The sequence below is a fragment of the Ambystoma mexicanum genome, chromosome 1p, assembly GCF_040938575.1.
Source record: "Ambystoma mexicanum isolate Mex_15411 chromosome 1p, UKY_AmexF1_1, whole genome shotgun sequence".
Taxonomy (NCBI): Eukaryota; Metazoa; Chordata; class Amphibia; order Caudata; family Ambystomatidae; genus Ambystoma; species Ambystoma mexicanum.
The window spans coordinates 1,051,096,087-1,051,109,717 of record NC_090921.1 but is presented as its reverse complement, the minus strand read 5'-3'; the positions used below and the strand labels follow the sequence as shown (position 1 = coordinate 1,051,109,717).

The window sequence follows — 13,631 nt, the reverse complement described above, 5'->3', positions numbered from 1 at the left end:
AGCCTACTGGAAAAAACAGTAGGTAAGGGGGGAAAGGTGGGAAAAAGTTGCTCACCAAAGAAGGGACCACCATGGGCCCCGATATTCCTGGGCAAAGGAAAAACATATGCATCAAAAAAGAATGTGGAATCTGGTATGGGCCCCTCCATAAAAATAGCACCAATTTTTCTAAAAAGAGCTTCATATGGTAAAATAACTGTACCCAAGTTGGTTGAAGTCAAAAACGGGAAAGGCAAAACAAAAGAACTAGTAGCTGAATGCGAAGAGAAAGCGTCAGAATCCACCAGTAAGAGCTCTCTGGAACTGGTAGATGATTCAGAAGATCAAGAGTATGCTGTTCCGAAACTCTGGCTCAGGGCACTAAATAAAATCCCAAAATATAACTCACTTTGCAGGAGGGCGATTTTGGCGTACTTTAGCAAAGTCCCGAACTTGTACCTCTTTAGCTCAGGAGAAATGGAATATGTAAAATTCCCATGCAGAAGTAACACGAAATGGGTAGGAGTGGGGTTTGCATCGCTAAAAGCATGGAATGCAATAAAAAGTAATAAAATGGAACTTGAAAAAGTCAACCTGCAAATTCTGGAAATATTACCATCAGAGCTATCAAAAGCAAATATGATCCCTGCCACTGACCAGAAACCCTGTACAAATTCTCAGGGGAATAATGGAGATGTAAAAACCAACACACTAGCGGCATTACCAGAGATTCTTACACAGGTGCTTCAAAGACTAGGTTTGGGGCAATGGAACCTTTAGGCAAGGTGATATAAATATAACAAGCTGGAATACCCGTGGGCCAAACACCTTCTCAAAGAGCAGTATACGGAAAACTCTTTTTTCTTTTAGCTCTGATGTCATTCTGTTTCAAAAAACCTGGCATACACATCCAATAGAGATAGGTCTCACAATTTTCACTGTTCCGGCATCTCAAAAACTCAAAGGTCGCCCTTCAGGAGGGCTACTAATTGGAATTAACAACTCACTGAGCAAAGTTGCTATACTCATGCATAGAGAAAGGGGTGGTATTCTTGCATGCAAAATTAGAGTACAGACAACAGAGGGAGCTAAGGATTTGATAATAGTAAATGTCTATTGAACCAAGCACAGATCAGCCTTCAAAACTTCCATTTGCCCCTATCCACAGTACTCGAAAAGATCGCACTGTTTCACAGCGATGCCAGTGTGATCCTGGGCGGGGACCTGAATGCCCAATGTATAACAACGCAGGATCCCAAGAACAATTTAAGATGGGCAAAGAAATCGAATACAGGTTCACAGTGGGTAAACTACCTGAACTCATGGGGCCTTTTTATATTGAATGGCTCAGTAAAAGGAGAACTCTATAAAAATAACGGCAGATAAATATGCTCATGCCGTTATCCTGGAAAAAAAGGCAAAGCTACTCTGATAAAATACAAGAGAGGGGAAAAAACTAAACGACAAACTGAATTACATCCCATTGGAAGAGCAACGAGAAACTGCAGGCCAGAATGTTTTAAATCATTTATCTGGTCAGTCCACCTGCCGAATACAGGGTCATCGAAGAAAATCACGTATCATCAACACTCATTCAATGAAGAAACTTGGGAGCAGAAAAAGTCGCCTAAGAAGAGAATGCAGATGTTTAAAGAATAGTATGACAAACCATATAGAGCTCAGAGTTGAACTGCAAAAGCTGAAAAGAGGATACCAGCAGTGGTCTAGGGCAAGAAAAGCACTGAGAATCCAACAAGACAATGAACAGATGCTTTCAGCCCTATGTGAAAATAAAACACTCAACTTTTGGTCAATCATAAATAAAGTGGGGCTGAAATCCGGTAGTAACAGCATTCAATGTAATTTGGTGACCGAAAAAAGCTGGACAGAATATCTCACAAAAAATGTTAAGACTACAGAAGAATCACAAGAAGATGAGCAAGAAACTGTAAAATGGGAGCTCAATTTCGACATCAAATTGATAGAAGAACTAATTCTGAGTGCCTCAACATCAAAAGCAGCAGGTCCTAATGGCCTGACCTACCAGGTACTAATAAATAAAACAAAAACATGGGCAAACCTCTGTTACAATCTCTACAATGCAATACTAGAGTCAAAGAGCTCCCTCAATCATGGATGCAAGCAGTGGTTATACCATTCTTTAAGGGGGGCGTCAGATCTCAACCAGAGAACTATAGGACCATCGCCCTGCTTGACATCGAAAGCAAAATATTCATGCAAATCCTTTTGTTAGAAATAGAGGACTGGGCTAAAACATCGACTGTCCTGTCCAAATTTCAAACAGGGTTCATACGTGGCAGATCTCCAACGCTAAATGGTTTAACACTGAATCGTATATCAGAACATGCAAAACAATATGGAGAGGGCCCAATATATGGAGCCTGGATAGATTTCTCGAAGGCGTTCGATCTAGTAGTAAGAGAAAAATTGTGGCTGAAACTAAGAGATTGGGACTACCGAGAAGGCTCCTAGCCATCTTAATTGGACTACATGGGGATACTTCCTTGATGGTTAGACTAGATGAGGCCGGCCATCTAACCAACTCGATTAAAGTTGAACGAGGTGTAAGACAAGGGTGTTTGGGAGCACCATTCTTCTTTGATCTGTACTTGGCAGACCTAGGGGATTTTCTGCACTCCTGGACAATGTCGAGTCTAAAATTAAATTCTACCAAACAATTTTGGCTCGCATACGCAGATGACATTGTCCTGTTAGACAGGACAGCAATAGGCCTACAACACCTCCTTTTAAAAGGTCTAAGTGTCTACACCAGAACGAATGGCCTTCAAGTCAACCCAAAGAAGTCAAAAATGTTAGTGATCAAACAACCAACAAAAATCATCGACTATGGTAAATGGTTCTTTGAGGGGGAGGCAATTGAGAGAACAGAAGAACTGGTTTACCTGGGCTATACGATTTCCTCCTCACCTTCAATTAACAAGGCAGAAATAGAAATGAAACAGAAGATCGATAAAGCAGTGCCACAGATGAAAAAGATCTTGCACGACCTCTGCAAATTTTCAATTATGCCATTACTAAAATTTTATACTGCAAAAATACTGCCGGTTCTGTTATATGGCCTGGAGGCCCAACCAACACTTTGGGATATAGATTGGAAAAAGGTGGAAGGCCAACTCTGGAAAAGATCTCTAGGCTTACCAATTAGCCTCTCTATGCACGCATTAAGATTTGAACTTGGGCAAAAGTCATTAGAGCAGCAAGTGTGCTGGAGATTGCTTTCTCTGTATAGACTCTTATTAATTTCTAAAGAAAATTCACTCTACAAGGACATAGAGGCAAGATGCAACTGAAAAAATCTAAGATACTTCAAAAGATGGAAGTGAAAGTTACAAGTTTCCTGACTGAGGCTAACTCATCTGTGGAAAAACTGAAAGAAAATCCCCTGAAAGCAAAGAAGGAATTGGAAACAATGGACTGGATTAAAACAGGAATGGAAATGAGGCTTTTAAAACCAAAAAATAGCTTTCTAACTGTGGACAAAAAGTTGGGAGTACTGCCAAAATATCTGCAAAAGCACCCTGCCTGGGAATCAAGAAACACATTTCTCAGAGCAGGATTAAATTTAATATGCACAGGTGAAATTCTGAATATCAGAGGACAAAAACACAGAGCTATTATCCTCTGTAAAAGGTGCACAGATCCAAGAACTCAAAATTTACAGCATTTGCTCCGAGACTGCGAGGGGACCTGGGAAGCCAGAGTAACATACTTCTCCAAGTTTGTAAATACAGTGGAAGGTCTGCGATCGGAAGATTTCTGGAACTTCTTGATTTCAGGTCATAATACCACTCTTACAATAGCAGTAGGCCAAGTTCTAACAAGGATTGGCTTAATATCAATGGTGAACTGGCAGAGTATGGTAATGTGACCTAAAGAACCCCAAGAGACATTGGGAAAGTGGAAAAAAAAGAAAATGGTTCATGGGCCCCTTCACATTCTCTCTCTTTTTCTTTACACCTTTTTTATTCTTATTCTTAGAGGGAGTAGAAAATTGAGAAATAGAAAATGTTAGTGGGGCCTTATGGATGAAATATGTTTCTGCTTCGGAAGTTCCATAAATAATTCCTTTGTTTTTCTTTTTCTTTTGTTGGAAAATGTAACATAATTTCTTTGACAAACTTTCCTTTTTTCTCTTTTTTAAAAGTTGTAATTTTATTCATTTTTTAAAGATCTAGTGATCAGCACAAAAAAAATAGACTTCTACAAAGCTAAAGTAACTCCCGCAATGGCCTACAGTGCTGAGGCATTTATTTTCATCTCAAGAATTGACATTCTGTTTAAATATGGATGTCCCTATCTTTAACAGATTCTTTTATTTTATTTTTTGCTAAAAAAAGTTTTGTATTAAGCCAATGTAAGCAATAAAAAATGAAAAAGAAATAGTGAACACATTTGATTAGTTATCTATTTTGATTAGTAATTTAGTCCTAATCCATAAATGTTACTGGAGCCGATATATTGAACAGTAGTGGCGACAAGCTTAGGGGTGCAGTGCCAGACCTAATGCTGTTCATCTGCACTAAGAGGTATCAAAAAAAGGACCTAAGTATTCTATACAAAGTGCGTTCATGTGCGAGTAACCTCTCTGCCATTGACTTGCACTGCTTGCCCTCCAAGCCCTGTGAACTGTGCACTCTTGCAGACATCGCTAACAATGAACGAGTGGTCGCGTGGTTCAGTGATGAGCTCATTGGGAAGAGGATATCAGCTGCGCTATTATTAGGGGTGTTCAGAAATTCACAGCAGATATTCTTGAACTCGGTTCCGAGCCTTTTCACATTCCACACATGGCAGCATGTGGAAAAAAGACAGCTTTCTGGGAAGCATTCTTGTTTCCATGTCTGTGGGGTCATTACGAGGTTGGAGGTAATGGAAAAACTATGCCGGTAAGGGATTACCGGCACCGCATACCGCTACGGGGTATTCAGACTCAACAATCCGGTATTATCAGCGGTGGCGCTAGTGTGCTCCCCCGTACCGGCATGCGCGCGGGCACGCAGCCGTTGGGCCCGGCAATAGCGGGATGGCGCTAACAGGAGGACATCACAAGTCAGACGGACATGCAAATACCGGCATCATGAAGGCGGTAATGAGGCGTACCGGGATGCCGGCAATACCGGCATTGCGAACCACCCGCAAACAGCAATGTGCAGTGTTCCCAACTGCCACAGGTGCACACAATCTGCATAGGTGGTGGCAATGGAGTCTGGGCCAGCACAAAAGGAGCACACCCACACACCACACCCTTCATCACTCCAAAATTATTCCACTTGTAGTAGCAATACTGGGGCTAGAGGACCTGCTTGCATTGCTACACCATCAACAGGCACCACAGAGGAAACGTAGGAGGAGAAGAAGGGTGAGACAGGCCCAGCAAGCCCCACCAGTGCAGCCATTGGTACCACGCAGGTAGCCCCAAATCCCTAGCATCAGAGCCAGTCCATTTAACATAGCCCCTGAGCATATCCACACCCTATACCGTCTGGACCGGGACACCATCACCACCATTGTGGACATGTTAAACAACGACATCGTCAGCCTAATTGAAATACGCACCGCCATCCCACCTCTACTGGAGGTAGTGTCTGTGCTCCACTTCCTGGCCACAGGCACCTACCAGCACACAGTGGGGCACATGCATGGCATATCACAACCCTTATTTTCTTGCATTCTGATCCAAGTGCTGGATGCCCTCCTAAAACACACAAGGGACTACATATCCCTACCACAGACTCCCCGGGAGATCTTTGACACAAACGTTGGCTTCCATGCACTGGCAGGCATGTCAAATTGTATTGGTGCACTTGACTGCACCCATGTGGAATTGGTGGTCCCGCATGCAACAGAGGTGGTGTACCGCAATCGTAAGCTATATCACTCAATCAATGTACAGATAGTATTTGACTCCAGCAAGATCATCACACATTGTTGTGCCCGATTTCCCGGATAAACTCATGACTCAATTGGTCCTGCGCAACTCCACGCTTACACTCTACATGGAGCGACATGCAGGACGACGTGCCTGGCTGTTGGTAAGTTGCATGACAGGCACATGGCAGTGAAATGGGGGGAGAGATGCACACACCACCATGGTGTCATTGTTGTGGTGACAGCACGATGCGCACATCCCAAAACACTGTGCCCCAAAGCATCCTAAACTAATGGGATTGCTATGCAATTCCCATAGCAATGCAGTAAGCTGCACACCTATCACAACATGCCAAACTTAAAACCACCCCACATCCCACAACACGTGCACCACCCATCATCGGACCTCACCCTCCGTAACACAATCCAGCAACATGCTGTGAGTATACACAATGTAAATGTCTGCAGCAACTAACTACACAGGACAAGCATCCATGAGAGTGCACAAAACAAAACCACCAAGGGAATCCACTGCTTGTTTCAGGGCCACCACCACAGTAGTGCAGCAAGTCACCATGGGAATAATCAGCGCTGAATGCCAAATAATGCAGAGACTGCTGCCAAGGCTGCCAGTTTATAGAACACTACACATCACATATATATCACGAGAACAGTGGTATGCGTCCACAATGCATGAGCAACATCAAGGCAGTGTACACCGTGTATCATCTTGAAGACGCAATCCACACCATAAGACCATGGCACAGAACAGAAAGAGGGATGGAAAAATGTGTGCATACAACCAGGGACATGTGCATGTGACCAATAAATATCTGCAGGCATGTGTGATAAGTACAGCTGTCCATCATGAATCGACTAACACATAACCTATTTTGTTCCCATGCAGGTGATAGTGGCTATCCCTTGAAGCCGTGGCTCCTCACATCAGTCCGAAACCCGCAGAACAGGCATGAGGAGGACTACAATCATTCCCATACCCGTACCCGGGTGGTCATCGAGCAGACCTTTGGCCTGTTGAAGGCACGTTTTCGCTGCCTTAGCCGATCGGGTGGGGCACTCCTCTACAGGCATGAGCAGGTGGCCAAGATCATTATGGCATGTGTCATGCTGCACAACATGTGTATCCAACGGAACGTGCCCCTGCCCCCTAACATTGAACTGCAACCACCAGGTGATGATGAAGGGGGTGAAGATGTGGGCGCTATGAAGATGTGGGCGCACATCATTGCGGTGCCGATGCACAGGAGGGACGTGCTGTGCGCCAGTCTGTGATTGGACAATATATCTAAGACACATGGGTGTAGAGGGTGACATGAAAGTGGGACAGAGGGCACTGATTGTGGGAGTACATGTACACTATGCACTGTATAGCAATAAATTACACAGATGCAATAAGGAATGTCCACTCAAGTATTTTTTTCTGCTACACAACGGGTGTATTAAACTGTTAAATAGTACAAAGTGCTCAAACTGTTAAATAGTACAAAGTGCTCAAACCCTCCACCTCACACACCCTCTCTCACCCTCCCCCACAGCTCCCCCACACACCCACTCCCCCCTCCCCCCACAACTCCCCCAGACACCCTCTCCCCCTCACCCCACAACTCCCCCACACATAGTGTCCAAGCAAATGCTGCAGATTTCTGCGTCTATTGCCTTAATCAGGATGCCCCATCTACATTTGTCCACTTCCCACACCTGGTGACAGCGTGTCCGATCACCTTAAGGTGCGCGCAGACCTGCAAAGTGGGCTGGCCTTGGAGGCTGGGGCCCGGACGCTCTGCCTCCAAGGAATCCGCTATGCGGGAAAGGACCTGCCTCAGAGCAGACACCTTCTCGCATATACGCGTAGTGCTGCCTCAATGGCCTGTCTCAGGGACGCAGTGTTGTCCCGCTCCTCCTTCCTTGCCTGGGCACCATCGGAAAAAAAAACTGCCTGACTAGGGCTGTCAGCTCCTCCTGGCACTGCACCGTATGTTCCATTTGCTGCACCCCATCCCAGACACCAGTGGAGGTGGATGGTGCATGTGTCAGATTCCCAAATTCTTGTGGCACCTCTTGGGGCTCATGCTCCCTTGACCTGGCTCCCCTCCAGACTGCTCCGGTGTGGTGTCAATGTTGGAGTACAATGGTGTGATCTGGGGTGATGGTGGGGGACTGGGTGTGGCAGGTAAGTCCGTAGAGTCATCCACCACAGGGACACACACCTGGCCCTGGCTCTGCGCATCCTCGTCCGTCTGGGGTGCCGTGGGTGCCGCCTCTGCAACAGAGCTGTTTGCAGCTGAAAGGGCCCCATCGGCCACTGTCTCCTGTGCAGGGGACACGGATGTTGTGGGGACTGTAGCAGTGGCCCTTAGCGGCACCAGTGCCATGGCATCCTGTGAGGTCTGCCCCTTCTGTGCCTGTCGTGGCTTGCCTGGCCCTTTCGATGCTGAAGGTCCTGTTGCCTTCTTCCCTGCCCCTGGCCCTCTTCCGGGAAGTTGTTGGCTGTGCCGCCGAGTCCCGGGCCTCGCTGTCAGGATCTGAACCTGTGGGGGACCGAGAGAGGGACGGCATCAGTGATGGTTCTACAAGCATCATGCATACATTGGTATTATTGCTGTTCTACGCATTAGAGGGGATTAGGTATTGGAGTTTTGACAATCATGTTGCTTGCTATATGGGTGGAGCATGCAGGCATCCGTCAGGGTCACACATGTTGGAGCGGGCGTATGCTGTGTGAAATGCATTTCTGTTGTGGACTGCGTGCAGTGTGACTAATGCCCTTTTCATATTTGTGTGGTGTCTCAGGTATGGCATTGCCATGCTGCATGCATGTGGATGTGTCAGTGCTGAGGATGGCATCTAGGCAGGGTGTCCATGTGTATGTAATGGGCCATGCATTGCCTCTTGGGACGGACAAATTGGTGGACCATCATCATAATTTACATCACAGTGTTTTCTTAGGACACTCACCTCCATCTGCCAATGAGGTGGCGCTACGTTCCATCTCGCCCACACCTTCTATTGCCTCGATGCCAATAGTGCTGGTGCAGATTTCCTCCCACCGGCTTAGTTTGATAGGGGAGCTAGGACCACCACCAGTAGCCAGGCCCTGACTCCGGTTGGCCGACATTGTTTCTGACTCTCAGGTGCAGGTCGTCCTATCGTTTGCGCACGTCATTGATTGTGCGGAGAGTGTTCCCTACTGCACTGACTTTTTGGGCAACAAGTTGCCAGATCTCCTTTTTCTTCATGTGTGCCTCTCTCTTGAGGTGGTTGGCAAAGACAACCTCAGCATTATCTGCCAGTGTCTCTGCAAGCATTGTCAGCTCGTCCTCCGTGAAGCGCTTTGTTCGCTGCCGGGATGCGCCTTTTTTGACAGCCTTAGGCATGATGATGTTGGTGATGGTTTTTTTCTGCAGTTGGAAATGGGCTCCAGGTCTTGTGTAGTGAGGATGGCAATGGATTGTGTTTTTCAAGATGGCCGCCGTGCTCTTTCCCGTTCCGGCGCTATGACGCTATTTCTGGTTCTGCTTATTAGCGGGCACCGCTATTAGCGGTGGCCGCTAATGCTGTATCCATTGATGCCGGTAACGTTAATTAGGGGAGGACGGTGGTGGTACTGCTGTCTGTGCTTTCCATGATGCCGCAAAGGGGCATTTTTGGGACTTTAGCAGCATGCCGGTACTGTCGATACTGGCATGCCGCTACGCTTGTGCATGTGAACTCGTAATAGCCCACTGTTAGCGAGCTCTTTCCTACACGGACACAGTATTTGCTCCATGCCGGTAAGAACTGTTTTTTACCTCCAACCTCGTAATGACCCCCTGTGTCTCTCTGTGAACTGCTGCTAAATAAACAATGACTAGAAGCATTATTTTTCCTTTGAACAGTCACTGGACCCGTTACTGGAAGAAACATCTGTCTAAATTGTATCCGCACCTTAGAAATCCATGATAAGGCGATTGCCTGGATTTAAATCAAATGTGGTTTGCTTCAAGTTTAAAACAAATGGAGCATTGCATGAGAAGTTTAGGAAGTGACTGAACTGCACTACATAAACAAAAATAATTGAGTTTCCGCCTGTCACAGCGACCTGGAGATGTTATTGTGGCCTACTGATGTATAAGGTTACCCCAAAAGCATTTTGTGGATTATTTTCTACAATAAAGTTGATAGAGTGCCATGATATCCACGACAGCGTTGAGCTGTCCAGGAGTTCAGAATCGCAATGGCTGTGTAGCCAAGCAAGTGTTTTCATTAGACTCTAGTCCATGCCCGTGCAGGGATATGAAAAAGGCCGGGACAATAAAACCTAACATTGCAATGCTTTTCCGGGTCCCGCCAATACGCCTATGGGATGTTCTGTTTGCATGCGAGGAAATCGCGGCACTGAAAGCTTTGTTATTAGCAATGTGGTTGATATTAGTGAGTTAACAAAGTTATACAAGGGGGAGAAGATAGTATTCTTCAGGTTTCCAAGTGCGAGGCGTGATCCCAAACCAATCACTGACCCACTAAGGCCAAAACCTGAGGGGATTTACTCAACATTGACCTTTCTTCAGAATTCCATCCTCGCGCACAGCACAGCGAGAGTGAGTACATGCAAACATCCTTACCTCTCTTCCAATGCTGAAAGAAAATGGCTGTCCTGGGTAAACAAGCACATAATGGAGACCCAATCACATCATACTGACATCACTAACTGCACAGCCAGTCAGGTGCTGCTTACATCACAAACTCTAGGCCAACCCCCCACAAATCAGTATATGAACATTTTAGACCAAAACGTAGCTATTACAATAACATGTTCATTTTAAATGCAAAATACATAAAAATGTGTAACATAACTTCAAAGCTGTAGTAAATATTTTTTAAAGCATCAACAAAGTCAATTCACTTTTTCTTAACATTAACATATGGCGGCCACCATTTTTGAAGTTACAATGGCTGTCAAATTCAGCACATAATAGAAATGCAGGTACACAGTGCCAAAGGGGTGTGGGTTTAAGTGCAGATGGGTGGGAATGGGTATAAAATCATATTCATTTAATTTAGCAATGGCCATTAAATGGGTGACATATAGCCAAACAACACAAATCCATGTGTCATCGGTATTGAAAGCATTATAGACCCTCATTCAAAGCCCCGATTTGAAGCGCTTATGGTTAAAGCTCTTATTTTAATTACCATTATTTTGGCTTAAAGGTAGAGCTTTTAGCACCATCTAATAGCCAAAACTAAAAATATGGTATATGATACGTTATTTATAACGCACTTAATACCCAGAGGTTTCTAAGCGCGGACCTGGGGATTGAACCTGTGTTGCCCCTGAGCTATCCTCCCGAGACAAGGGAAATGGGACCGATCAAAACTACACTTAATAAAGAAAGCATTGGTGTACTCATAAGTAGACAAAATAAATCCAGGGTGCCGGGGTCCACGAGTATGCAGGTGAGGCTGAGCAGCATGGGTGCCTGCATGAAACATTCCCACATATAAATGGCTGAAGCAGGGTTGTGTGCCGATGCCCATGTTGTTCAATCTGTACCTGGCGGACCTGCCGGGGTGATTGTTAGAGAGTAATAGTTTCCCACCAAAAATAGGACAGACTCCCGTAAGGTGGCTATCCTATGTGGACAACATGATTCTGGTGGATCACACATTGGTGGGCTTAACAAGATCTGCAAATACACTGAATACATGTGCAAAAGAATAGGTATTATGGCCAACCCAGAGGGTGACTCGACCATTATACACCTCTGAGGGATCTGTAAAACAGGTCAGCACATCAATACCTGGGGTTGATAATCGGGAAGGGAAAAAAGCAAAGAGAAATTATTTCTCGCAAATGTAATATGGTTTGACAGCAATGATGTGGACATTTGCCGAACGAACGGCTAGGATCAGTCTTAAAGGAGTGTTATTGGTATATAAACAAAGTATTGTCTCTTGTATTATATATGGGTTGGATGCGACTTATTTAATTGACAGTACATGGTTAAAAGTAATCGAGGGGAAAATATGATGGCAAATTTTAGGGTTACCCCCTTGTTTTTCTGTACAGGCAATAAGATTGGAGCTGGGGCTTACCTCATTGATAGGACAACTATTATTGAGTTGTTGTATTCTCTATTTAAAAGCTGTGAAAGATCCTGTCTGTCCATTACTTGCATTGCTTGGAAAAGACATGGTGGAATTTTCTGGACAAGTATTAGTTGATTACCAAAATATGAATCAGAAATTAATCAAGAATATTAGATTGTTAGCAAACTGGGAGATGGACTTCCACTGCTTAACAAAAGCCTTTGAGAAGAAGTTAAGAGTGGGATTGGAAATGAGACATATTCAGTCCAGGACAACTGAATACTTTGAAATAAACACTGACTCAGTGGATAGCCGGTGACGCTGTGGGAGGGATACAAACCTGTCCTCTGGGAGGGAAATTATTTCATGGGTTGCGGCCCACAGAATGGCCCAGCTCCGACAGGTGCATGAGGCTGAAAGCGAGGCGACAAGGTGAGAGAGAGAGTATCTAACCCTAGGCTCACCAGAGGCTCATTGTAGCCACTGAAATAATCTGCAAAATCTCCCTGGACAGCGCCAGACAGGCCCAATGGGCAATGCGTAGTTGCATTTTTACGAAGGGGGTGATAAGGCAGGTATAATATTTGCATGGCTCGAACGGAGGGATGAGGGGCACGGGCAGGTCTGAGAGATAAGGAAGGGCTGGGAGAAAGTGTCGAGAACGGATGAAGATATATCAGAGGCTTTTGCCGACAATTATTCAGAGCTATATCTGAGTCCATGCAGGCTGGGAGGAGCTGTCACACTGGATAACCTGATGCTTACGCACCTGTCGGAGACCCAAAGCCTTCACCTGGAAGCTGATATAACTCAGGAAGAAATAGCCATTGCTATTACCCAACTGAATTCAGGGAAAACCCCAGACCCCAATGGATTCCCTGTTTATACCTGGAAGAAATGAAATGAATTGAAATGATATTTTTTTTTTATATCGTGCTCGTACACAAGTGTTTCAGAGCGCGACCAGGCAAAAAAGGGAGGGGAACAAGGGAGAGAAAAAACAGAAAAAACAGCGCTCTTACTAGGCCCAGTGACCTGTAAGAAAGCGCAAGTGCAAGGGAAAGGAAAATGGGGGAAAAGTGCGAAGCAGAGGAGAGAAAACATAAATAAATATTAAATAGAGTAAATAATAAATAAGGGCTTTAAACCATGGTAGTGCAGCCTAGTGCAGCCAGCAAATGGCAGGTGAAAGTTAGTCAGAAAGGTAGATCTGATAAGTGCAGATGAAACGTGGGAGGGGGACTGTATGGGTACAGATGCAGAACCCTAGTGCAGATGGTTGGCCTGGGGCAGTGCAGGAGGGTGGCAGGGTGAGCAGATATCTGGGCCTGAAAGAACAAAGGTGCTCAATGCAACATGTCAACAGGGAGAATCTGGGCACAGCAAAGAGGAAGGTCTTGAGAAGTTTCCGGAACCGAAGATGTTTTTCCTCAAGTTTCAAGGTGGGCGGGAGGCTGTTCCAAAGGGAGGCACCAGCTGAAGACTGCAAAACGACTAACCCTGAGGGAGTTAGAAGTAGAGGAGCGAAGGCCTCAAGATGGGAGGTATTTACGGAGGGATAGTTGAAGGTATATTGGACCCAGTCCCCAGAAAGCCTTGTGGACAATGCAGAGGGTTTTAAATTTAATCCTTCCATCCACTGGGAGCCAATG

General features: G+C 45.3%; 1 protein-coding gene across 1 annotated transcript in view; it reads left to right on the top strand.

Annotated features, from left to right (window-relative positions):
- The window catches only part of SLC9A5 (solute carrier family 9 member A5), a 1,894,848-nt gene that overhangs the window by 197,587 nt on the left and 1,683,630 nt on the right, over positions 1-13,631 (top strand). The gene's annotated exons all lie outside the window — the stretch shown is intronic.